The following is a 26,359-nucleotide window of genomic DNA, read 5'->3' on the forward strand; positions in this document are numbered from 1 at the left end:
TGTACTTGACATACAGTGATTAAGTGTACACTACTGTTGTCATTTCAGACCACTACGTGATCACATACTACTTGTCTTGTGATTTTGCTTTTTCTCTTTGGGACTCCATTTTGTTCTACTTCCATGATTTTGCTGATCCCTTGACTGATTCTTTTTACTTCATTGGAAACTTGTTTTCTTCCTTTGGAAGCTCTTGTTGCCATCATGTCTCAATTTGGAGATGCAACAGCTGGAACTGTTTTTGAATTAGGGAAACTGGAAAGGTCCTCAGTTGCTCAATTGAAACAGTTCTGTAAAGATCTTGCATGTCCCGTTAAGAGCTCCACCAGGAAGGGGGTGCTGCAAGAGGCACTGAGGGCCTGGGTGATAGCCAAGGAAGCTGGGGGGCACACAGAGCATATGGATGGGGAAGTGTAGAGTCTACGCAGTGGTGTAGTAGAGGTACCTGTTACACCTGGGGGGAGGGTCTCCGGGAGAGGTAGCAGTAGGTCCTCTAAGGGTCTGACTGCTACAGAGTTGCAGGACAGACAGACAGAAAGGGCTTGCTGGTTGGAGTCAGAAAAGTTGAGGATGCTAAGGAAATTCGAGAAGTGGGAAAGGGACTTAGAGATAAAAGAGATTATTTGGGCTTATGAGTTCAAACTGAAGGGGCTGGAATTCATGAGGGCTGAGTCCAGCTGGAATGGTGGCAGCAACAATTCTATATCCAGTGCTGCTGAAGAAGTGCACATGCTCAGAGACGTGGTGCCCTACTTGAAGGAGGAAGTTGACACACATCAGGAGGTTCAGGGGTATGAGGTAGCTCCAGTAATGCACAGGGTTCCTGAGGTGGATTGGGCATCTGGCATGGGGAGTCATATTCCTACTGGTGGGGGGGGGCACTCTACTGACTCTAGGTGAGAGTGACAGGGAGAGGGGTTCCACCCAGGTAGAAGTCCTGGTTATGTAGTGTGAAGACATCTCAGAAGAGTGTGGGTTGAGTGTCAGGTACTGTCTCATCAGTCTCAGTAATGTGGGGTATTTTTTCAAGGCTGAGTATCTGGCTTGTTGGGTGAAGGGTACTTTGATGAATTCATGTGAGGGGCTGTGTGATGTAATTGCTGGAGAGCATATGTCTATTCCAGAGCTACGCCAGCACCAGGTGGAGTGTGAGTTCTCTTACCCCAGGGAACTTACAATGGAAGCAGACCTTTGGGTGAGTACCAGAAAGTCTGAAGAGGCATGTTGGGCTGCTCCTGAGAGGAGTTGTCTAGGTATTTTCCAACCAGGTGAGGTAAGGAAGGATTGTAGTGTCCCAGGTAGGTCCCAGTGTAGTGGGATGGATGAGGGTCCCCATGTGCAGCCTCAGAGGAGAGGGAATGGGGATGGGCTGAGGCCCAAGGTGCCCGAGATCCGGTCCCAGGTCCTGGAGGGTTCCATGAGGGAACACCAGGAGGGGAGCCTAGCCTGTACCGTAGGGCCATCTGCTGAGGGAGACCCTACAGTGTCTAGAAAACTTGGTGGGGGGGGACTGTAGCCAGCGTCCCACCAGTTCTGGTGTCTGGCAGCACCACTCATAGTGAGGGGGTGCAGAAGTCCAGACAGAGGAGAACCTGGAGGGTCAGGGGTCAGCTCTGAGAGCAGAGCCCCCCAGGAATGACCTTGGTGAGACCATTTCTGGGTTGGTGGGAATCCAGACTCTGTCAGATGGGCAGAGGTCAGGAGACCTGCGCCAGCCAGACTCTTGTGTTGCCCTTGGTGACGGTGTGTCCCTTAAGGGGGGGGGTAAGTGTGCCCCCCTGGAAGTCCTGGTGTGCCAGGCAGTAGTTCAACCGCAGAGTGGTGATTCTGGATTGGATGACCAGGTTCAGAGGGTAAACTCTGACCTGGTGGGGGGTAGGTGTGCCCCCCAGGAAGCCCTGGATTGCCAGGCAGTGGTCCAGTCTGAGGGTACAGACCCTGGACTGGAGGATCAGGTGCAGGGGGTAAACCCTGACCTAAAAGGGGGTGCGGTTTGCCCAATCACCCCCGCGTGATTTCTAGGGGTACTTTGCCAGGGGGGGTGCAGAACCCTGAGAGTAGTGGCAGGGGAGAGAGAGACTCACCCCTGACCCCAGTGCAATCTAAGGGTGCAGACCCTGGATTGGTAGGCCAGGTTCAGGGTGTCCCCCCTGAAATGGAGGAAGGGGCTACTGCTAACAGTGTCCCTACCATGTTGTCTTCTGGGGGGACTGCTCCTAGTTGGGGGGTGCAGGACCCCAGAAAGGAGGGCAGGGGGAGGGAAGCCTCACCCCTGGCCCTGGTCCAACTTGAAGGTACAGACCCCAGAGGGGAGGACCAGTTGCAGGTTAACATCCCTTCACTGATGGAAGAATTGTGCAGGACTGCTTCTACAAGCATCCTGACAATTGTGGACTCTGGGGGTGCCACTCCTAGATGAAGGATGCAGACCCCCAGAGGGGAGGACCTGGGTCAGGTTGTCATCCCAGACCTGGTGGAAGGGAGAGTGGTCAAAGGGTGCCAGGCACCTGGGGCTACCGCCCTCCACTCTCAACAGTCACAGTGGTTGGAGAGGCCGGAGTTCGGGCTCTCATCCCTGACAGTTGTCAGAGGTCACTGTGGCTTGCTGTCCTGGTGGACAGAATTGCCCCGGGGGTGGTGAGAGTCACACCCCAGGGGTGGAGTCGGCAACACCACTGTGTGGGCCTTGGTGGTACTATCCGCCCACTGGGATACATCTGTGAGCAAAGTAAAGTTAGGTGCTGCACAGATGGTATCTGCAGATGTCGAGAAGGGTTCCCCATGGGTTAGCTTAGTGGGCCCTGAGAGTTTAGACAGAGGGATCCAACTGGAGTCAGGAAGGCGTAGAACTGGAACAAGCCCCTGCTGTTGTGGGCCTGGGTCCTTGTTCTATCGCCCCAATCATGGAAGTACATCAAGATACTGATTGTTCTTGCCTGGCTTTAGGCTGGTAGGGGGTTGTGTTAGACTTTTGAGTTTATGCAGGGTCATCCCCAATCTTTTTGCCTCCTGCCTCCGATTTCTTCTGACCTGTTGCTGTTGGCTTTTGAACTCTGAGCACTTTACCACTGCAAACCAGTGCTAAAGTGCATATGCTCTCTATGTAAATTGTGTTGTTGATTGGTTTATTCATGATTGGCATATTTGATTTACTAGTAAGTCCGTAGTAAAGTGCAGTAGAGGTGCCTGAGCCTGTAGATCAAATGCTACTAGTGGGCCTGCAGCACTGGTTGTGCCACCCACATAAGTAGCTCTGTAATAATGTCTCAGACCTGCCACTGCAGTGTCTTTGTGTGCAGTTTAACTGTAAATTCGACTTGGCAAATGTACCCACTTGCCAGGCCTAAACTTTCCCTTTTCTTATATATAAAGACACCCTAAGGTAGGCCCTAGGTAACCCCAAGGGCAGGGTGCGGTGTATGGTTAAGGTAGGACACATAGGCCGTCATTACAACCCTGGCGGTCGGTGATAAAGCGGCGGTAATACCGACAATAGGCCGGCGGTAATAAAAATTTAATTTTGACCACAGCGGAAACCGCCAACACATACAGCCACTTTAAAACTCCGACTGCCACGGCCGTAGCAACAAGCACCGCAGCGGTAACCACCAACAGTCAGGCGAAAGACAATGTACCGTCCACTCTATTATGACACACCAATCAGCCACCTTTTCCGGGGCGGTACCAATGCCATCAAAAGCACGGCGGAAACAGTACACAGGAGGGAAACGACTCACCTCTCAATACTCAAGGAAGAACCACAACGCATGGAGCCCGAACTGCACATATTTCCAATGCTGGTCTATCTCCTCTTACACCAGGAACACGAACGGCGTCGAAGACGACGCCGGTGAGTACCCCACCTAGCACACAAGGGAGGGGGGAGATAAAAAGAAGTGACACACACCCGCAACACGCAATACCCCCAACATCATACACACAAACAGATGCAACAACATCACATATACACCCCATAACCCTCAGGAATAACGCAAGGACAAAAGGAATTGGTTAAAGTGAGTGGAATATTAAAAATTTAGATAAATACGTCCTTAAAGCACTAAACAGTATGTACAATATATACAAGTGGAGGGACAATGCCCACTCCAAAATGTCCGTGGCCCACAGGGCCATAACACATAGGCCAAGGCCACACTTGACTCCTGCCTCAATACGGAGAGAACACTGCAGAGGCATCAGGTCGAAAACACACAGGCACCTCAGGGGGATGGGGAATGGGGGCACCTCAGCTAGATGATCGTACAACGCCACTGCTCCTGGAGGGGGCTACATGCCCTCTGCGATGTCCTGGGGAGTGCAAAGCCACAGTCTCTCAAGTGGGAGGTTTGCCCACTACTTGGTCCTGGGGAGTGCAAGGCCACAGTCTCTCTAGTGGGTGGTTTACCCACTGCTTGGTCCTGGGGGGGAAGGCCACAGTCTCTCTAGTGGGTGGTTTGCCCACTGCTTGGTCCTGGGGGGGAAAGGCCACAGTCTCTCTAGTGGGTGGCTTGCCCACTGCTTGGTCCTATGGAGTGCAAAGCCACAGTCTCTCAAGTGGGTGGTCTGCCCACTGCTTGGTCCTGGGGAGTGCAAGGGCACAGTCTTTCTAGTGGGTGGTTTGCCCACTGCTTGGTCCCAGGAAGTGCAAGGCCACAGTCTCTCAAGTGGGTGGTTTGCCCACTGCTTGGCCCTGGGGAGTGCAAAGGCACAGTCTCTCAAGTGGGTGGTTTGCCCACTGCTTGGTCCTGGGGTGTGACAGGCCACAGTCTCTCAAGTAGGTGGTTTGCCCACTGCTTGGTCCTGGGGAGTGCAAGGCCACAGTCTTTCTAGTGGGTGGTTTGCCCACTGCTTGGCCCTGGGGAGTGCAAAGCCACAGTCTCTTAAGTGGGTGGTTTGCACACTGCTTTGTCCAGGGGAGTGCAAGGCCACAGTCTCTCAAGTGGATGGCCTCTCCACTGGTTCTGGAAGGGGATTTGTGCCCAGTGTGCTTCATCCTGGCAAGGAAGGGGTGAGTGGATGCCTTCTTCCACTGGTTCTGGAGGGGGCTTTGTGCCCAGTGTGCTTCATCCTGGCAAGGTAGGGGTCAGTGGATGCCTTCTTCCACTGATTCTGGAGGGGGCCTTGTGCCCAGTGTGCTTCATCCTGGGAAGGAGGGTGTCAGTGGATGCCTTCTTCCACTGGTTCTGGAGGGGGCCTTGTGCCCTGTGATGCTGATCCTGGATGGTGCAAGGTCACAGTCTCTCACCTGGGTGTCACACCTACAGGTGTTGCAGGGGCCAGGACGCACTATAGCCCATGTTGTCATGACTACACACTGCTCGCCGACGGTGGTGGCTGCTCAGTGGATGGCAGTTGCCAGGCTGGCGGCGGTGTTGTCAGTGGTGGGGGGAGGCTACAGCCCTTCCCCTGCAGCCTCGGACGGCTGTCCACTGGGACTGCTGCTGCTGGCAGTGGTGCTTCTGGCGGTGCAGGTGGTGGTGCTGGCGGCGGTGCAGGTGGCGGTGCAGTCAGTGGTGGGGGGAGGAACCAGCCCTTCCCCTACAGTTTCGGACGGCTGCCCACTGGGGCTGCTGCTCCTGGCAGTGGTGCTGCTGGCGGTGCAGGTGGCAGTGCTGGTGACTGTGCAGGTGGTGGTGCTGTCAGTGGTAGGCGGAGGCACCAGCCCTTCCCCTGCAGCCTCGGACGGCTGCCCACTGGGGCTGCTGCTGCTGGCAGTGGTGCTACTGGCGGTACAGGTGGCGGTGCTGGTGGCGGTGCAGGTGGAGGTGCTGTCAGTGGTGGGGGGAGGCTCCAGCCCTTCCCCTGCATCCTTGAACAGCTGAAGTGCCATGGCTGGTGTTGTTTGTCCAGATGCCGCTCCAGCCCCAGGCACCAGATCCATCCTGCCTGCAGTGTCTGTTCCTTTTACATTGGCCTTCGCAGCTGTTGTCCCCTTCCTGCTCTTGGCAGATGGTGGTGCCTCCTTCCTTCTGCCAACTGGTGTTCCCTTCCTGTCCTTGCTGGCTGGTGTTCCCTCCTTCCCCTGGCTGGCTGATGGTGCCCCCTTCCCCTTGCTAGCTGGTGGTGCCTCCTTCCCCTTGCTGGCTGGTGGTGCCCCCTTCCCCTTGCTGGCTAGTGTCCCCTTCCTGCCCTTACTAGCTGGCAGCCCCTTCTTGCCCTTGGCAGGTGGTGCAGACTGTGCTGACGGGTGCCTCCTTGGAGCCTCTCACACTTGCAGTAGCTGCAGAAACTACAGTGGCCGTGGACTGGGTGGCTGAGGGGCTGGGTTCTGCCACCCTGGCCTGAAGTGAAGTACGGGGGTGGAGGAAAGGGCAGGGAATAGGTCAAGGGTGGAGAGGAAAAGCCTTTTAGGGACACTGGGGCTGGAAAAGGGTGAAGGTTTGGGAGTGGAGGAAGAGGGAGTGGTTGTAGGAGGTGTCTGTCTGCTGTGTTTGTGTGCAGGTGCATGGGCTGGATGCTGTTGTGAGGTAGATGGCTGTTGGGTGTCTGAGTGTTTGTGTACTTTGGGAGGAGGGGGCACAGACACAGTGGGAGAGGACACAGGGGACGTTTGCTTGGATGTGGGGTGACTGCCAGTGAGGGGCGTGTTGTGATAAGTGTGCTGGTGATGGAGGTAGTGGATGAGGATGTAGTGCATGCAGGTGTGAGTGGAGACGCAACTGGGAGGGAGGTGGACAAGGAGGAGGAGGGGAACACAGTGGAGGCAGTGAATGTTGGTGTGTCTGCATCTGGATGGTGCTTGTGTGAGTGCCTGTGGGATGAAGTGTGGTGCTTGTGTTTGCCTGAGCCACTTCTGTGTGTTGATTTGGGTGCATGTAGGTCTGAAGGTGTGCTTGGGATAGGCTGGGGTTGAGGGAAATGGGACTGGGTAGAGGAAGTTGGAGGGGGGAGGCTAGAGACAGGGACAATGGCTGTCATCAGTGAGTTGGCCAGAGCCTGGAATGATCTCTGTTGGACAGCCACGCCAGAGTGAATTCCCTCCAGGAAAGCATTTGTTTGTTGCAAATGCCCTGCTAGACCCTGGATGGCATTCAGTATGGTTGACTGCCCAACAGTGAGGGATCTCAGGTGGTCAATAGCCTCCTCACTGAGGGCAGCAGGGCTGACTGGGGCAGGGCCTGAGGTGCCTGGAGCGAAGAAGATACCCACCCTCCTGGGTGAGTGGGCACTTGAAAATCGCTGAGGGGCTGCTGGGAGGGCAATGCTGATACGGGGCGGAGGATGTACCTGTAGTTGGGGTGGGCACAGAGGTGTCCGCCAACGCCAGGGAGCTTCTATCGGAGGAGGTGTTGCTGTCAGAACTGTCCCCTCCTGTCCTGGTCGTGGTGCTCCCCTCGCCCTCCATCCCACTGGTGCCCTCACCGTCGGTGGATTCGGCATACAGGCCCATGTGGGATGCAGCTCCCTCCGTCGCCGGTGCCTCTGCTCCTCCGCCAGATGATGCTATTGCACATAAGGTCGGGGTGACAAAACAAAAAGGGGGGGAGAGACAGAGGATACACTTGGTCAATGTCAGCAACAACACTACTGTTGGCGTACACAACTCAGGGAACAGCCCTATGCACTAGGCCATGCACTACCAGTTACAATGCTAGTCACCAGGCCATTGGATACAATGCCCAACGCCATTAGCTGCACACCTGAAACCCACAGGACCCTGCCCAGTAATAGATGCCCACTAGCATTATTGGGGTTGGAGTGCATCTCAGTTTACCCATCATAGAACCTACCCTGCCATGTTCGCCCTGGCCTAGGGGCGCCCACAGACCCACATCCCCCACCCAGGTAACACCTTAACGCGGACAACTTCATGATTCTGAATCTGTACTCACCCCCTTGGGGCTGTTGTGATGCCTTCAAGCGCCCATCTGACTCCGAATCGGCCACGCCAGGATGCGGAATTTCAGGTGGGGTCAGGGTACGACAGGAACCCCTTCCTCATTGGTAGTCCAGCCGCAGCTGGGACTCTGCCATCTTCCTTGCCCAGCTGCGCAGGTCCTCCCACTGTTTGCGACAGTGGGTGCTCCGCCTGTCAAAGACACCCAGGGCCACACCTCCTTGGCGATGGCACACCAAATACCCTTTTTCTGATGGGAGCTGACCTGCAGAAAAAGATACATAAGAAAAGGTATTATTCATACCATCCAGACTGTTATACTCATATCCCACCATATCCCTCCCATCCCCTTATGCACAGACATTACCCACAAAACATGCAGCACTCTGCCCGGGACCCCTCAGCCCCCTCACACGAGACTTTCACACACAGCACTCCTTAAACTTATGCCCCAGGCATCGTGCTCTCAGTGTACTCACCCGTTTGTCTGGAGGACCATAAAGCAAAGGGTACTGGGGTAGGACCCCATCCACTAGTCTCTCTAACTCCTTGGAAGTGAAGGCAGGGGCCCTTTCCCCAGACACTCGAGCCATGGTCGCTTTCAGACATAGGTCACAGCAGCACTTGCAGTGTAGGTCCTCCCCTGTTGAAGGTCAGGTAGCAAGTGAGTGAACAGATAGAAAATTGCAGTCATGTCCACAGCGGTGCGCACCGTCACCGCCAGCATACAACACCATTGGCTTCTGGAACCCCTAGGCCCCAATGATAACCAATGATGTGTTGCACGGCGGTCATCGACCACCTCCCACAACAGCGCACAACGTCAGTGGAATGACCTCATTTCCACTTGTCCCTCCTCACAAGTCAGGCGTCCGCCACTTCAGGGAGGCACAGGCCATAGCACCTAACTGCGTCACAGCGGACATAGGCACATCAACAGACCTACACGTTCACATTAAGTTTCTGTAAAAAAATTCAAGGCATATTAATCTGAGTATATGTTTGAATATGACCATCTGCTCATCGTTTTTCACTCTAGAGTTCAACCGCTGAGTATGAATAGGAGATGGAGACATACCCCTGTGTACAGACCCCTGGTGGATCTGGCGACAATGGTGGACAGTGCAGGTCCTGTCAGTGCTCCATTTCTTGGCAAGTGGTTCCTTCCAAGTGACAGTGGCCATGGCATCAGGGATGTCACAGCCTATGTTCTCAAACGTGCTGACCAGAGTGTTGTCTGCCCTGATGAAACACATGTGCAGCTACATCGTATTCCCCCAGGTGGAGGATTTGGCCACAGTGAAGGCTGACTTCTATGAAATGGGACATATCCCCAACATCATTGGTGCTATTGATGGTACACATATTGCCTTTGTCCCCCCTTCCCGGAGAAATGAACAGGTGTTCCGAAATCAAAAGAGCTTTCATTCTCTGAATGTGCAGATAATGTGCCTGGCGGACCAGTACATCTCGCATGTCAATGCAAAGTATCCTGGCTCTGTGCATGATGCCTTTATCTTGAGGATTAGCAGCATCCCATATGAGATGTCTCAACTCCAGAGGCACAAGGTGTGGCAAATAGGTGAGCCCATGGTCCCCACCCAGTGTCTGGTGGTATATGGGTGTGGGGTTGACCCTAAGGGTGAGTGTGTGGCTAACAGGTATACCTCGATATTTACAGGTGACTCTGGTTACCCCAATCTCTCATGGCTACTGACCCCAGTGAGGAATGCCAGGACAAGGGCAGAGGAACTTTAAAATGAGGCACATGGGCAAACAAGGAGGATCATTGGCCTCCTGAAGGCAAGATTCCGGTGCCTCCATCTGACAGGTGGATCCGTGTGCTACTCACCCAAGAAGGTCTGCCAGATCATCATTGCATGTTGCACAACCTGGCTTTGAGATGCCAGGTGCCTTTTCTGCAGGAGGATGAGGCTGGAGATGGTCGTGTGGCAGTGGTGGAGCCTGTGGACAGTGACGAAGAGGAGGCAGAGGATGTGGACAACAGAACTACTATAATTCAACAGTACTTCCAGTGACACACAGGTAAGACACTGTAACTTCACCTTCCATTGCAGTTTTGTGTTGGACATTGTTCATGGCAGCCTGATTTTCCAAAATGAATGGCCACTTACCGTACCCTTTGGGATCTCTATTTTCAGATATCTGTGTCCCACTCTGGCTCCTGGTGTGTTTACTGCTGCCCAGTACAGGTCATACCTATGTATATATAGCTGTACATTTGAATTGCAATGTTTAGAGCTTGTTAAACTAATACATTTTTCAATCAATTGACAGGCTCCATACTTGTATTAGTTCCAAGGGTGTTTATTTATGTGATAATAAGTGTAGGGGGATTACAGTGGGCTGGGTTGATGATGGAGGAATGTACAGGATAGAGTCCAGTCTACTGGTATCACAAATGCATTGTCCAAGGGGGCATAGGGAGTGGGGCAATGGCAGTTCAAGGTGGACAGGGTGACATAGTGGGACGCAAGGGTGACATTCAGGGGAGTCTTATTTCCTGGCGGGGTCTTGGCAATGCTCTCTGGCTTCTGCCTGGATCGCAGGGACCTTTTGCATGGTGGTTCTCCTTCTGCAGGGGGAGGGGTGCTGGTGGCTTGTTGTTCCTGTGGCGGGCCCCCTGCCAACTAACGTCGGCGGAGGGCTGTTCATCAGTGTGGCTAGTGTCAGGGGCCCCTGCTTCCCTCATGGTGTTGGCCATGTCTGCCAGCATCCCTGCAGTGGTGACCAGGGTGGGCTGGATGTCCTTCAGGTCCTCCCTGATCCCCAGGTACTGTCCCTCCTGCAGCCGCTGTTTCTCCTGAAACTTGGTCAGTATCTGCCCCATGGTCTCCTGGGAATGGTGGTATGCTCCCAGGATGTTGGTGAGTGCCTTGTGGAGAGTCGGTTCCCTTGGCCTGTCCTCCCCCGTCACACAGCAGTCCTCCCAGCTTCCCTGTTGTACTGTGCCTCTGTCCCCTGAACCGTGTGCCCATTGCCACTGACCCCAGGTCCCTGATCGTCCTGTGTTTGTGGGGTTGCCTGGGGACCCTGTAGTGGTGGACACACTGCTGATTGACGTGTCCTGGGGACAGAGGTATGGGCCCGCTGGGTGGGTGCTGTGGTGGTGTTTCTTGAGGGGAGAGGCTCTGTGGTGGTTTGGGACTGTGGCTGGGTCACCGACTGTCCAGAGGTCCCTAATGGGCCAGGTTGGCTATTCTGATCCAGGCGTGCAGAGCTGCTGTCATCACTGTGGGCCTCTTCTGGGGGGACTGGATGTTGCTGGCACCTCCTCTCCGGTGACGTTGTGTGGGGGTCCTGTGGGGATGTAAATGCAGTGTTATTGTTTCTGCATGTGACATCTTATGCATGGGTATGTTCCCCTCTATGGTTGGTATTACCAAGGCAGCTTTGGCTTGTGTGAGTTGTGATTCGGTTGGCTAAGTGATTGTCCCTAGTATGCATGCTGTGTGATGGGGGTCCATACAGGTCTGTGATGGGGGTCTAGGCACAGGTGTTGCATGCAGGGATTGGTATTGGGATGGGTGGGTTGTGATGGTGGGGTATATGTGAGGTGATAGAGTGGTGGGGTGAAGGTAGGGGTAGGAGTTTGTGATGGCATGCAGGTAGGGGAGGGTGAAAGTAGTAAAGATTTGACTTACCAGAGTCCAGTCCTCCTGCTACTCCTGCCAGGCCCTCAGGATGCATGATCGCCAAGACTTGCTCCTCCCATGTCGTTAGTTGTGGGGGGGGAGGTGAGGGTCAACCGCCAGTCCTCTGTACAGCTATCTGGTGTCTTGCAACCATAGAACACACCTTCCCCCTTAGGTCGTTCCACCTCTTCCTAATGTCATCCCTTGTTCTGGGGTGCTGTCCCATGGCGATGACCCTGTCCACGATTCACCGCCATAGCTCCATCTTCCTAGCAATGGATGTCTGCTGCACCTGTGATCCGAATAGCTGTGGCTCTACCCGGATGATTTCCTCCACCATGACCCTTAGCTCCTCCTCAGAGAACCTGGGGTGTCCTTGTGGTGCCATGGGTGTAGTGTGAGTGGTGTGTGTGAGGGTGTGTGGGGTGATGTGTTGGGTTGTGTGCTGTGAGGTGCGTGGACGGTGTATGGGCGATGGTTTTCTGTGGCTCTGATTCTGTGGGTGCTCCTGGCGTGTCTCTCCATCTGTTGTCAATTTTCTAGAGTTGTAAGGGGTTGTGGGTAATGTGTGGGTGTGTTTTATAGTGGTGCGGGTGTGTAGGTGTGGTGTGTGTCAGGTGTGAGTAGTTTGAATTGTCCAATGTGGTGTTGTTTGTTAGTGTGTGTGTAATTTGAGCGCAGCGGTCTGTACCACCAATGGTTTACCGTGGTTGAATGTCCGCCACGGTGATTCGTGGGTCATAATGCAGTGGGCATATATCTGTTGGTGTAACGGAGTGGGTTTTGGTACCACCATTTTATCACTGACCTTTGGACTGGCGGACTTGTGTGTGTGGCTGTATTGTGGCGGATTTCTATGTGTTAGTCATAATACGCGTAGCGGTATAATGCGGTGGCCGCAGTATGTTGGTGACAGTCAGCATGGCAGTAAGCGGCACTTACCGCCAATATCATAATGAGGGCCATAATAATGTGTTTTATATGTCCTGACAGTGAAATATTGCTAAATTTGTTTTTCACTGTTGCAAGGCCTGTCCCTCTCATAGGTTAACATGGGGGCTACCTTTAAATATGATTAAAGTGTAGATTCCATTTGGGAGCGGATGGACATGTGGAGTTTGGGGTCTCTGAGCTCACAATTTAAAAATACATCTTTTAGTAAAGTTGATTCTAAGATTGTGTGTTTGAAAATGCCACTTTTAGAAAGTGAGCATTTTCTTGCCTATACCATTTCGGTGTCTCTGCCTGTTTGTGGATTCCCTGTTTGGGTCAGTTTGACAGTTGGGCTGGTTGCACCTCTCACTAGACAGTGACACAAAGGGAGCTGGGGTGTAGTCTGCATTTCTTGATGAGCCATCTGTGCTAGGAGGGAGGGGAGGAGTGGTCACTCACACCTTAAAGGGCTGTGCCTGCCCTCACACAATGCAGTCTCCAACCCCCTGGTGAGTTTCTGGGACCTGGCCTGGGCAAGGCAGGATTTCACATTCAGGAGAGACTTTGCTTTGAAGTAGGCCTACTTCAAAGGAGAAAATGGGAATAAGAAGGGCACCCCAAACCACAGACTTTAGAACACTTCTGGAAACCAAGAGGAACCTCTGCCTGGAGAAGAGCTGAAGAGCTGAGGAAGAAGATCTGCCCTGCCTGTGACTGTGCTTTGTGGAGCTATCCTACAGTTCTTCTGCCAGATTAAGAGGGCAAAGCCTGGACTTTGTGTGCCTTCCATCTTGTGAAGATCTCCAAGAGCTTGCCTCCTGTTGTTTGAAGTCTCAGGGACAGCAAAGACTTCTCTCTGCCAGCACCTGGAGTCTCTGGAGAGATTCCTACTCTGCCAAGTGGTGCCCATCCAGTTCCTGGGACCCTGAAAGTAGAAGCTGGCAGCCTAAGTGGAAGAAATCAGCGCACAGAACGCCATGCGGGAAAAGATCAACGTGACTCTGATCTGCAGCTGTGAAATCAACGCACTGCCAGCTTCACGGCTGAAAAACGATGCTCGCCTGTAACGCGAACGAAGAATCGACGCACAGAGCTGGAGAAACGACGCAAAGCATCGCTGATGGAGGCTGTTGAGATCGCAACCCGTGCTGCGTGGTTTTCAGATCATCGTGCGGCTGGATTTCCGACACAAGTACTGCTGGGAGTGTAAAAACAACGCAAGGCCTGCCCAGACCCAAGAGTACTGACCGGATCAATGCATCGCTCTCCTGCTGAGAGAAGAAATGACGCGCCACGATCCGATGAAAGGAGAAATGATACAAGGTCTTGCTCATGAGTGAAATCGACGCATCGCAAGCCCTTTTTGCCGCACACTCGCCCGTGCAGGGTTATTTTTGACGCACCCAAGGTACATTTTCACGCTAACTTTTTAATTGATAACTTGACTTGTGTATTGTGGATTTTTGTTGTTTTGGTCTTGTTTTGTTTAGATAAATGTTCTTTATTTTTCTAAACCTGTGTTGTGTCATTTTGTAGTGTTTTCATTAAGTTATTGTGTGTGTTGGTACAAATACTTTACACCTAGCACTCTGAAGTTAAGCCTAATTCTCTTTTACCCTGACTAGAGTGAGGGTCCTTGCTTGGACAGGGGGTAACCTGACTGCCAACCAAAGACCACATTTCTAACAACATGAATATGACAAGCATATAAAAAATACTGTATAGTCAAAAGATCTCTACCACCATCTCTCCTCTCATCAAGGCTTACCTATCAATTTCTGTTTATAACAATGGAAAGGTCATGATTCAAACATTCAAGTTCAATTAGGAAAAATTTGACATTCACTTTCTGACGCCCACTCAGTTGGTTACCAGTCAGCTGACAAACTTGGCCTGTACCTCCATGCATACAGAAGGCACACATCTCTCTTCTCCTCCTCTTACTCTACCTTTCTTTACTACTAGCTATCACCCCATCACTCTTAATAGCAGGATCACGTCACCCAAAGTTACAACTTTCAGTCCTAATGTCACCTCCCACTGGATGGTGGTACTTATAACTTCCAAGGCCTCTTCCTTTTGGGGCACTGAATACTTTGACTCAGCTGAAACTTCTCATTATAAATCACAAACACTCTCACTTCTCTTATATCCCCATAAAACTCCAAGTAATGTGTCTCACAACGCTATAAAGCCCTTCCTTGCTTTGACCATCGCAACTTGAAATTGTACACCTTGAACTCCTCATACTTTTTATCCTCCCTTTTTTATATTACTTTTATTTATTGTATATGTTTTATATTTGTAAACACATAGGAGGCACTACACTCGTACAAATAAGCTATGGTGCTCCTATTAAACGTGAAGAAGAAGAATCACTCCTTGATATCTCTTTTTCTGTTCACCATTAAAAATTAAAATGCTGAAGTTACTATTGTGCCACTCTTCCTGAACTATCCATTATTATAATCACCTTATCTGACACTATTCAATCACTAATCCCAGAAATGAAGATTTTTACCATAAAAGTTTCTAGGATCTACAATGGAAAGTTTTACCCTCATTTACTACAAAGAGCCCTCAGAGAGTGGTCTGGCCTCTCGGAGATTATGAAATTGACTCTACTGGCAGCCTATCAATACACATTGGACAAGAACCACAGTCACAAGCTCAATAAACCATACATCAAGTCCCACAAAAATGTTAATGAATACCCCACTCTTAAACCTAAGTCTACCCCTTTTCAGGAGGGACCCCCCAGAGTCATTGCTCTATCAGATGACAAGCAGCAGCCATCTGGTGGACATCCCATTGATCTCTACACTATAAAAACACACCTCCTCTTACAGTCTATGAGGCCTACCTCATAACCGCAGATTAACCATTTAACATAAAATGTTCTTTCTTGGATCCACCTATAGATGTCATGATACTGATGGAAGAATGGCTCAATGAATGGTCCCAAATGCCCATAGATTTTCTTATCCCACTGCAGTATGCTATCATGGGCTTGGACAGGAAAGATAATATTTTGGTGAGTTATGATCATCTTCAGAAAATGTGTTATCCTTAAACAAGTGGAGTCAGACTCTCTCCCAACTTTCCGCTGCAGACCTAAAATTCAGAACCAGATAATCTTTAGGTTCAACATCTTCTACCACCCTCCAGGGGACAGCCCAATATTTGTCGAGAGATTTATCTGCTTCTTCACATCTCAACTCATACTGTCCACCATATATCTCTTGATGACGTCAAGAGCTACTGGGGAGATTTGAAAGTCTTAGTGAAACCTCTCTTCATTCCTAACTGAGAATGACTTGACTAACCTCTTTCAGAAACCCAAGGGGCCACACTTGACCTGATTATAACGGGACAAGATCTCATCATCAAAGCACATTCAATTGCAGTTGACTGGTCCAATCACTTTCAAATCCCATTTGACCTCACCTTCTCCACATCTACGAAATGTGGTCAGCCAAAAAGACCACAAATCAGGACTAGAAATACTAAGCAAAATAACCATGATGACCTGCAACTGTGCCTAACAACAGACTTCCCCACCCCATTGAACAGCAGGATGTAAATACAGCAACTACTCAGTAACTTGTTAACTGTGATCATGGATGGGTTTGTGTCCTTCAGTGAAAATAGGTTTGTGAGAGAAAGAATACAACAATGAAAAATAATGGATCTCCATGAGGAACAGTAGCATTTCATGTTGCTTGAACCGTTATGGTTTCAAAAACCTTCATGGGCAAATTTAGAACTTCTTTGTGGTGCAAGAGAATCCTATAAAAAAACATGTCTTCAAAGCTACCTCACGATGACATACTAAGTCAGCTGAAAGTAGGCCATAACTGTTTTGGAAACATTCAAAGCAGCATCCAAGTCCTGTACTGCAAAGAACTATTGTAAGGAAATGCCTCCTTGGCATGGTTACCCCCTAACTTTTTGCCTTTGCTGATGCTATGTTTTGAATTGAAAGTGTGCTGAGGCCTGCTAACCAGGCCCCAGCACCAGTGTTCTTTGCCTAACCTGTACTTTTGTATCCACAATTGGCACACCCTGGCATCCAGGAAAGTCCCTTGTAACTGGTACATCTAGTACCAAGGGCCCTGATGCCAGGGAAGGTTTCTAAGGTCTGCAGCATATCTTATGCCACCCTGGGGACCCCTCACTCAGCACAGACACACTCCTTGCCAGCTTGTGTGTGCTGGTGAGGACAAAAAGAGTAAATCGACATGGCACTCCCCTCAGGGTGCCATGCCAACCTCACACTTCCTATGCAGTATAGATAATTCACCCCTCTAGCAGGCCTTACAGCCTTAAGGCAGGGTGCACTATACCATAGGTGAGGGCACCAGTGCATGAGCACTGTGCCCCTACAGTGTCTAAACCAAACCTTAGACATTGTAAGTGCAGGGTAGCCATAAGAGTATATGGTCTGGGAGTCTGTCAAACACGAACTCCACAGCACCATAATGGCTGCACTGAAAACTGGGAAGTTTGGTATCAAACTTCTCAGCACAGTAAATGCACACTGATGCCAGTGTACATTTTATTGTAAAATACACCCCAGAGGGCACCTTAGAGGTGCCCCCTGAAACTTTAACCAACTACCTGTGTAGGCTGACTGGTTCTAGCAGCCTGCCACACTTGAGACATGTTGCTGGCCCCATGGGGAGAGTGCCTTTGTCACTCTGAGGCCAGTAACAAAGCCTGCACTGGGTGGAGATGCTAACACCTCCCCCAGGCAGGAGCTGTAACACCTGGCGGTGAGCCTCAAAGGCTCACCCCCTTTGTTCCAGCACCGCAGGACACTCCAGCTAGTGGAGTTGCCCGCCCCCTCCGGCCACGGCCCCACTTTTGGCGGCAAGGCCGGAGGAAATAATGAGAATAACAAGGAGGAGTCACTGGCCAGTCAGGACAGCCCCTAAGGTGTCCTGAGCTGAAGTGACTCTAACTTTTAGAAATCCTCCATCTTGCAGATGGAGGATTCCCCCAATAGGGATAGGATTGTGACCCCCTCCCCTTGGGAGGAGGCACAAAGAGGGTGTACCCACCCTCAGGGCTAGTAGCCATTGGCTACTAACCCCCCAGACCTAAACACGCCCCTAAATTTAGTATTTAAGGGCTCCCCTGAACCTAAGAATTTAGATTCCTGCAACTTACAAGAAGAAGAGGACTGCTGAGCTGAAAACCCCTGCAGAAGAAGAAAGAAGACATCAACTGCTTTGGCCCCAGTCCTACCGGCCTGTCTCCTGCCTTCAAAAGAAACCTGCTCCAGCGACGCTTTCCCCAGGACCAGCGACCTCTGAATCCTCAGAGGACTGCCCTGCTTCAAGAAAGACAAGAAACTCCCGAGGACAGCGGCCCTGTTCCAAAAAGACTGCAACTTTGTTACAGAGGAGCAGAATTAAAGACCCCTGCAAATCCCCACAAGAAGCGTGAGACTTGCAACACTGCACCCGGCGACCCCGACTCGACTGGTGGAGAAACAACGCTACAGGGAGGACCCTCCGGCGACTCCAAGACTGTGAGTAACCAAAGTTGTCCCCCCGGAGCCCCCACAGCGACGCCTGCAGAGGGAATCCCGAAGCTCCCCCTGACCGCGACTGCCTGACTCTAAAATCCAGACGGCTCGAAAAGACCCTGCACCCGCAGCCCCCAGCACCTGAAGGATCGGAACTCCAGTGCTGGAGTGACCCCCAGGAGGCCCTCTCCCTTGTCCAGGTGGTGGCTACCCCGAGGAGCTCCCCCCTTGCCTGCCTGCACCGCTGAAGAGACCCCTTGGTCTCCCATTGACTCCCATTGGAAACCCGACGCTAGTTTGCTCACTGCACCCGGCCGCCCCCGCGCTGCTGAGGGTGTACTTTTTATGTGGACTTGTGTCCCCCCTGGTGCCCTACAAAACCCACCTGGTCTGCCCTCCGAAGACGCGGGTACTTACCTGCTGGCAGACCGGAATCGGGGCACCCCCTTCTCTCCATTGAAGCCTATGTGTTTTGGGCACCTATTTGACCTCTGCACCTGACCGGCCATGAGCTGCTGGTGTGGTAACTTTGGGGTTGCTCTGAACCCCCGACGGTGGGCTACCTTGGACCCAAATCTGAACCCTGTAGGTGGGTTACTTACCTGCAAGAACTAACAATACTTTACCTCCCCCAGGAACTGTGAAAATTGCACAGTGTCCACTTTTAAAACAGCTATTTGTGTTTTATGTGAAAAGTATATATGCTACTGTAATTATTCAAAGTTCCTAAAGTACTTACCTGCAATACCTTTCAAATGAGATATTACATGTAGAATTTGAACCTGTGGTTCTTAAAATAAACTATGAAAATATATTTTTCTATAACAAAAACCTATTGGCCTGGAATTGTTTCTGAGTGTGTGTTCCTCATTTATTGCCTGTGCGTATGTACAACAAATGCTTAACACTACTCCTTTGATAAGCCTACTGCTCGACCACACTACCACAAAATAGAGCATTAGTATTATCTCTTTTTGCCACTATCTTACCTCTAAGGGGAACCCTTGGACTCTGTGCATGCTATTCCTTACTTTGAAATAGCACATACAGAGCCAACTTCCTACATTGGTGGATCAGCGGTGGGGTACAAGGCTTTGCATTTGCTGGACTACTCAGCCAATACCTGATCACACGACAAATTCCAAAAATTGTCATTAGAAATTGATTTTTGCAATTTGAACTATTTTTCTAAATTTTTAAAAGTCCTGCTAGGGCCTTGTGTTAGTCCCTGTTAGCATTTCTTTTAGAGTTTAAAAGTTTGTGAAAGTTTGAATTAGAACCTAGAACTAGTTTTAGATTCTTAAAAAGTATTCCAACTTTTAGAAGCATAATGTCTAATACAGATGTGAATGTGGTGGAACTCGACACCACCCCTTACCTCCATCTTAAGATGAGGGAGCTAAGGTCACTCTGTAAATTGAAGAAAATAACAATGGGTCCCAGACCTTCCAAACTACAGCTCCAGGAGCTTTTGGCAGAGTTTGAAAGAGCCAACCCCTCTGAGGATGGCAACACAGAGGATGAAGATAGTGACTTGGAGGAAAATTCCCCCCTACCAGTCCTATTTAGGGAGAACAGGGCCTCTCAAGCCCTGTCTCCAAACATAATAGTCAGAGATGCTGGTTCCCTCACAGGAGGGACCAACAACTCTGAAATCACTGAGGATAACTCCAGTGAAGAGGACATCCAGTTAGCCAGGATGGCCAAAAGATTGGCTTTGGAAAGACAGATCCTAGCCATAGAAAGGGAAAGACAAGAGATGGGCCTAGGACCCATCAATGGTGGCCGCAACATAAATAGGGTCAGAGATTCTCCTGACATGTTGAAAATCCCTAAAGGGATTGTAACTAAATATGAAGATGGTGATGACATCACCAAATGGTTCACAGCTTTTGAGAGGGCTTGTGTAACCAGAAAAGTGAACAAATCTCACTGGGGTGCTCTCCTTTGGGAAATGTTCACAGGAAAGTGTAGGGATAGACTCCTCACACTCTCTGGAAAAGATGCAGAATCTTATGACCTCATGAAGGGTACCCTGATTGAGGGCTTTGGATTCTCCACTGAGGAGTATAGGATTAGATTCAGGGGGGCTCAAAAATCCTCGAGCCAGACCTGGGTTGACTTTGTAGACTACTCAGTAAAAACACTAGATGTTTGGATTCAAGGCAGTGGTGTAAGTAATTATGATGGGCTGTACAATTTATTTGTGAAAGAACACCTATTAAGTAATTGTTTCAATGATAAACTGCATCAGCATCTGGTAGACCTAGGACCAATTTCTCCCCAAGAATTGGGAAAGAAGGCGGACCATTGGGTCAAGACTAGGGTGTCCAAGACTTCCACAGGGGGTGACCAAAAGAAAGGGGTCACAAAGCCTCTCCAGAGGAAGGGTGGTGAGACAGCCAAAAACAAAAATAGTAAAGAGTCTTCTACAGGCCCCCAAAAACCTGCACAGGAGGGTGGGCCCAGAGCCTCTTCACAAAACAATTTTGGGTACAAGGGTAAAAACTTTGATCCCAAAAAGGCCTGGTGTCGTAGCTGTAATCAGCCTGAACACCAAACTGGAGACAATGCCTGTCCCAAGAAAACAACCACTTCTAACTCCACTCCAGCTAACACTGGAATGGCTAGTCTCCAAGTGGGATCAACAGTGTGCCCAGAGCAAATCAGGTGTCACACTGAAGCTACATTAGTCTCTGAGGGTGGGGTGGATTTAGCCACACTGGCTGCCTGGCCCCCTAACATGCAAAAATACAGGCAGCAGCTCTTAATTAATGGGACAAGTGTAGAAGGCCTGAGGGATACAGGTGCCAGTGTCACAATGGTGACAGAGAAACTGTTTTCCCCTGGTCAATACCTGACTGGACAAACTTATCCAGTCACCAATGCTGACAATCAAACTAAAGTACATCCCATGGCAATGGTAACTTTAGAGTGGGGAGGGGTCAATGGCCTGAAACAGGTGGTGGTCTCCTCAAATATCCCAGTAGACTGTTTGCTTGGAAATGACCTGGAGTCCTCAGCATGGGCTGAGGTAGAACTGAAAACCCATGCAGGCATGCTGGGTATCCCTGAACTGGTGTGTGTCAAGACAAGGGCACAGTGCAAGGCACAGGGTGAAAAAGTAGAGCTGGAGTCTGGAAAAAGGGCCCAGCCTACCAAGAGAAAAGGAAAGCCAGCTGGGAAACCAGCTGCAACACAACAAGAAAAAGAGAACCTCTCTTCTCAGGAAGAAGTTCTGCCCTCTGAGGGAACTGAGGCTATGGAGCTGGAACCTTATCAGGTTGAGCTCTTAGGCCCAGGGGGACCCTCAAGGGAACAGTTGTGTAAGGGACAAGAAACTTGTCCCTCTCTTGAAGGCCTTAGGCAGCAAGCTGCTGAAGAGTCCAATGGCAAGAAAACTGGAACACATAGGGTCTATTGGGAAGATGGACTCCTGTACACTGAGGCAAGAGATCCCAAACCTGCTGCCACTTAGCCCATGATATTCCCCTTGCTGGGCATTTGGGACAAACCAAGACGTGGGAGAGGTTAGTCAACCACTTCTACTGGCCCAACATGTCCCAGAAAGTTAAGGAGTTTTGTGTCTCCTGTACCACCTGTCAAGCCAGTGATAAGACAGGTGGACATCCAACGGCCCCCCTCATTCCCCTTCCAGTGGTGGGGGTCCCCTTTGAAAGAGTGGGTGTGGACATAGTGTGTTCACTTGAACCTCCCATAGCCTCAGGAAATATGTACATCCTAGTAGTAGTGGATCATGCTACTAGGTATCCTGAAGCTATTCCCCTTAGGTCGACTACTGCCCCTGCAGTAGCCAAGGCCCTCATTGGTATCTTTACCAGAGTGGGCTTCCCTAAGGAGGTGGTGTCTGACAGAGGTACCAACTTCATGTCAGCATACCTCAAACACATGTGGAATGAGTGTGGAGGGACTTATACATTCACTACACCCTATCATCCACAAACTAATGGCCTTGTTGAGAGATTCAACAAGACAATAAAGGGCATGATCATGGGGCTCCCAGAAAAACTCAAAAGGAGATGGGATGTCCTCTTGCCATGTCTGCTTTTCACTTACAGAGAGGTGCCTCAGAAGGGAGTAGGGTTCTCACCCTTTGAACTTCTGTTTGGCCACCCTGTAAGGGGACCACTTGCTCTTGTTAAAGAAGGCTGGGAGAGACCTCTTCATGAGCCTAAACAAGACATAGTGGACTATGTACTTGGCCTTCGCTCAAGAATGGCAGAGTACATGGAAAAGGCAAGTAAATACCTTGAGGCAGGCCAATAGCTCCAGAAGTTTTGGTATGACCAAAAGGCTGCAATGGTTGAATTTCAACCAGGGCAGAAAGTCTGGGTTTTGGAGCCTGTGGCTCCCAGGGCACTCCAGGACAAATGGAGTGGCCCTTACCCAGTGCTAGAGAAGAAGAGTCAGGTCACCTACCTGGTGGACCTAGGCAATAGCAGGAGCCCCAAGAGGGTGATCCATGTGAACCGCCTAAAGCTCTTCCACGACAGGGCTGATGTAAATCTGTTGATGGTAACAGATGAGGATCAGGAAGCTGAGAGTGAGCCTCTCCCTGATCTCCTCTCATCAGACCCTAAAGATGGCTCAGTGGATGGAGTGATCTATTCAGACACCCTCTCTAGCCAACAACAATCTGACTGTAGGAAGGTCCTGCAGCAGTTTGCTGAGCTCTTTTCCCTAACCCCTGGTCAGACACACCTGTGTACCCATGATGTGGACACAGGGGACAGCATGCCTGTCAAAAACAAAATATTCAGACAGTCTGACCAAGTTAAGGAAAGCATCAAGGTGGAAGTCCACAAGATGCTGGAATTGGGAGTAATTGAGCACTCTGACAGCCCCTGGGCTAGCCCAGTGGTCTTAGTCCCCAAACCTCACACCAAAGATGGAAAGAGAGAGATGAGGTTTTGTGTGGACTACAGAGGGCTTAATTCTGTCACCAAGACAGATGCCCATCCCATTCCTAGAGCTGATGAACTGATTGATAAATTAGGGGCTGCCAAATTCCTAAGTACCTTTGACTTAACAGCAGGGTACTGGCAAATCAAATGGCCCCTGGAGCAAAAGAAAAGACAGCCTTCTCCACACCTGATGGGCATTATCAGTTTACTGTTATGCCCTTTGGTTTAAAGAATGCCCCTGCCACCTTCCAAAGGTTGGTGAATCAAGTCCTTGCTGGCTTGGAGTCCTTTAGTGCAGCTTATCTTGATGATATTGCTGTCTTTAGCTCCAACTGGCAGGATCACCTGGTCCACCTGAGGAAGGTTTTGAAGGCTCTGCAATCAGCAGGCCTCTCTATCAAGGCATCCAAATGCCAGATAGGGCAGGGAACTGTGGTTTACTTGGGACACCTTGTAGGTGGAGGCCAAGTTCAGCCACTCCAGCCTAAGATCCATACTATTCTGGACTGGGCAGCTCCAAAAACCCAGACTCAAGTCAGGGCATTCCTTGGCTTGACTGGGTACTATAGGAGGTTTGTGAAGGGATATGGATCCATTGTGACAGCCCTCACAGAACTCACCTCCAAGAAAATGCCCAAGAAGGTAAACTGGACTGTAGAATGCCAACAGGCCTTTGACACCCTGAAACAAGCTATGTGCACAGCACCAGTTCTAAAAGCTCCAGATTACTCCAAGCAGTTCATTGTGCAGACAGATGCCTCTGAACATGGGATAGGGGCAGTTTTGCTACAACTATGAGCACCAGAACATAAATGTTACGAATTTGCACAGTTCTTGGAAACCAAAATCAAAAACATTGCAGCATCCCCTTCTGTGTAAATCATTAACTCTAGTATCACTCTGCTAGGAAATCCACTAAAATCTGGTCACATTTTAGAGACATTATGCAGTTTGAACTTAGAAATACCATCTATAACTTTTAACCCCTGTGCTCACAGTTTTGAATTGTTACCTGCCAAACAAGCTAATTAAATGTGAAATATCCTAAAGCCTCACTGGTCTAACATTATTAAGCTCTCCCTACAAAAAAAACGTTTTCCTTGGCTTCCAAAAAAAAGGGCAAGTTTCTCTTCTGTTAAAAAAACACAGCTGATGACCCAGAGGCCCTCAACATTTACTGGCTGGTCTTGAGACTCATGTACTTGGCAAAAATCCTGGAGGACTTCATCAATACACAACTTAATTTGTAAAGGACAACAATCCGCTGAATGAGTTTCAATCAAAAAACAGATGATGTGGTTAAAATCATGGCTAATGAACAATCATGCCTGCTTATCCCACTTGACTTCTTGGTGGCATTTGATACTATCAATTGCAATTTCCATGTCCACACCTTGAATGATCATATGGGTCTGGAAGAGAAAGTGCTAGGGTGGTTCAAATTATATACAGGGAACCACTCATTTGTGATGAAAGTAGCACAAGCATTCTAGAACCCAGGATTTTTTTCCAAAGAGACCCCTAAGAGTTTGTTCTAGCTCCTGCACTGTTCACCATTTAATTGGATCCATTGAGTGATATCCTTAGGAAATCTATTCTTTTGTAGATGGCACCTGATAACGCTTCCCAATCTAGATAATTTATTCACTCCGGGACTCGTTTTAGGCCGATTAATCTTTTGACCTTAAGACGAGGTAACTAAACATGTCAATCAATAGGTCAATAACCTCATCAATATTCACAATAGCAAATCAATCAAATTAGTTAATGACATTAATGAAACCCAAAACACCCCATGACCTTTCAGTCATGAATGACCACACAAAATTTAGTAAGACTTATGGTACTTTATTCTCTATTGATTACACTCTACTAGCAAATGTATTACTTTCAATACCAGAAAACACATCAACAATGTCACGATATGGCAACTCGAATAAGAATTCATCAAAGCAAAGATCATAAACATTAGAACAAAGCACGACGTCAACATGGATGAATCTTAGCAGAGTATCATTAGCGCATTATTCAACAAAGCATAGATTCAGTCAGTTGTCTATTTGCGTCCGTCTTAGTGAACCCCCTTAACTAACCTCAAATTAGCATTGGCATGTTGGGCTTCATGCAAAACAATTTAGCAACACAAATTTAGAAAACATCTAACTATGGTCTCTATCAAAAGATACAGTTAATACCTAGAAAGGAAAGGCATAGACAATTACAATTTCATCATTATATAGTTACCCTCTGTATTGGGTCAGCATTCAGAGTCAGTCTTCATCCTCAGGACATCAGTTAATTCGCCATCAGCCAGGAAACATAGCAAAGTTCAGTAAGGCAAGTAGTAAGGGGCACTCCCCTCATAAGGAGGAAAGGTATGAATCGGACAAGGCAAGGAAGGTGAGGATTGTTTGAAAAGTCAAACAGCAAAGTCAAAGTGAAAAAGTGGCTAGGTGATAGCAAAAGGCACGTAATGGCTGATTTCTCCTTGTGTTAAAGGATTATATCAATCTTGTTGTACAGTCCCCTAATTTCCAATTGGGCAAGTTTTGGTGTATCATTATCTCCATCCAATGATTTACTTGTTGCCTCATTAAGATTGTCATTCTAGAACAGTTCTCACGTAGTTTATTGGCTCCTGTAATTGACGTCTCCAACGGGTAGAGTGTCAGGTGCAATTTCTTGTTCTCGCGGTCCTCTCACAGTCCCATCAGTAGTTCCATTGTCTATACCAGTTCAGGCGACCTTGTACCTGTTGCAAGTTTACACTGTTGCATTCAGCAAGAATGTCTCCTTGAGCAAGTCGGGTCTCATGAGAAAGAATTTACTTCGGTTACACACATCTTCTAGCTTCTGGAAAAGTACGGCTACATGTCCTTCAGCAAGTCGGCACATTGCATGTTAGAAAAACAAATTTAATATGAAACCGGGCAGCTAGGCCCCGACTCATGCCAACTAAGGCCTAGTGATTAATTTAGCAAACCTTAACATATAACTCTTAATACTAGTACAAAATCACACATTAGTACATCAATAATCCATTATTAGTCAATTTAATTTGTCATTGTATACATTGGTGGCCACTCACTGTGGGCACATTTCAACACACGTTTAGTAAAAGCACATTAAGACAATTTCTATGCGGCATAATTATACATTAATTCACAAATATTTCATGTAAATTTTTTACTATAAAAACTACACTCCAACAATCCCTCCTCTGATGACACTTGTCATCACACAAATCCAGTCTTTAACATTTCTTTCATTTGTTCATTTCCCTCATTTCAATTTCCTCTTTTTGTTTCACCTTTTCATATTTTACTCTGAACATTTGGGCCCATATTTATACTTTTTGACGCTAAACTGCGCTAACGCAGTTTAGCGTCAAAAAATTTTGCGCCGTCTAACGCCATTCTGAAGCGCCATGCGGGCGCCGTATTTATGGAATGGCGTTAGCCGGCGCTAGCAGACC

Source organism: Pleurodeles waltl, chromosome 6 (assembly GCF_031143425.1).
Source record: "Pleurodeles waltl isolate 20211129_DDA chromosome 6, aPleWal1.hap1.20221129, whole genome shotgun sequence".
Lineage (NCBI taxonomy): Eukaryota > Metazoa > Chordata > Amphibia > Caudata > Salamandridae > Pleurodeles > Pleurodeles waltl.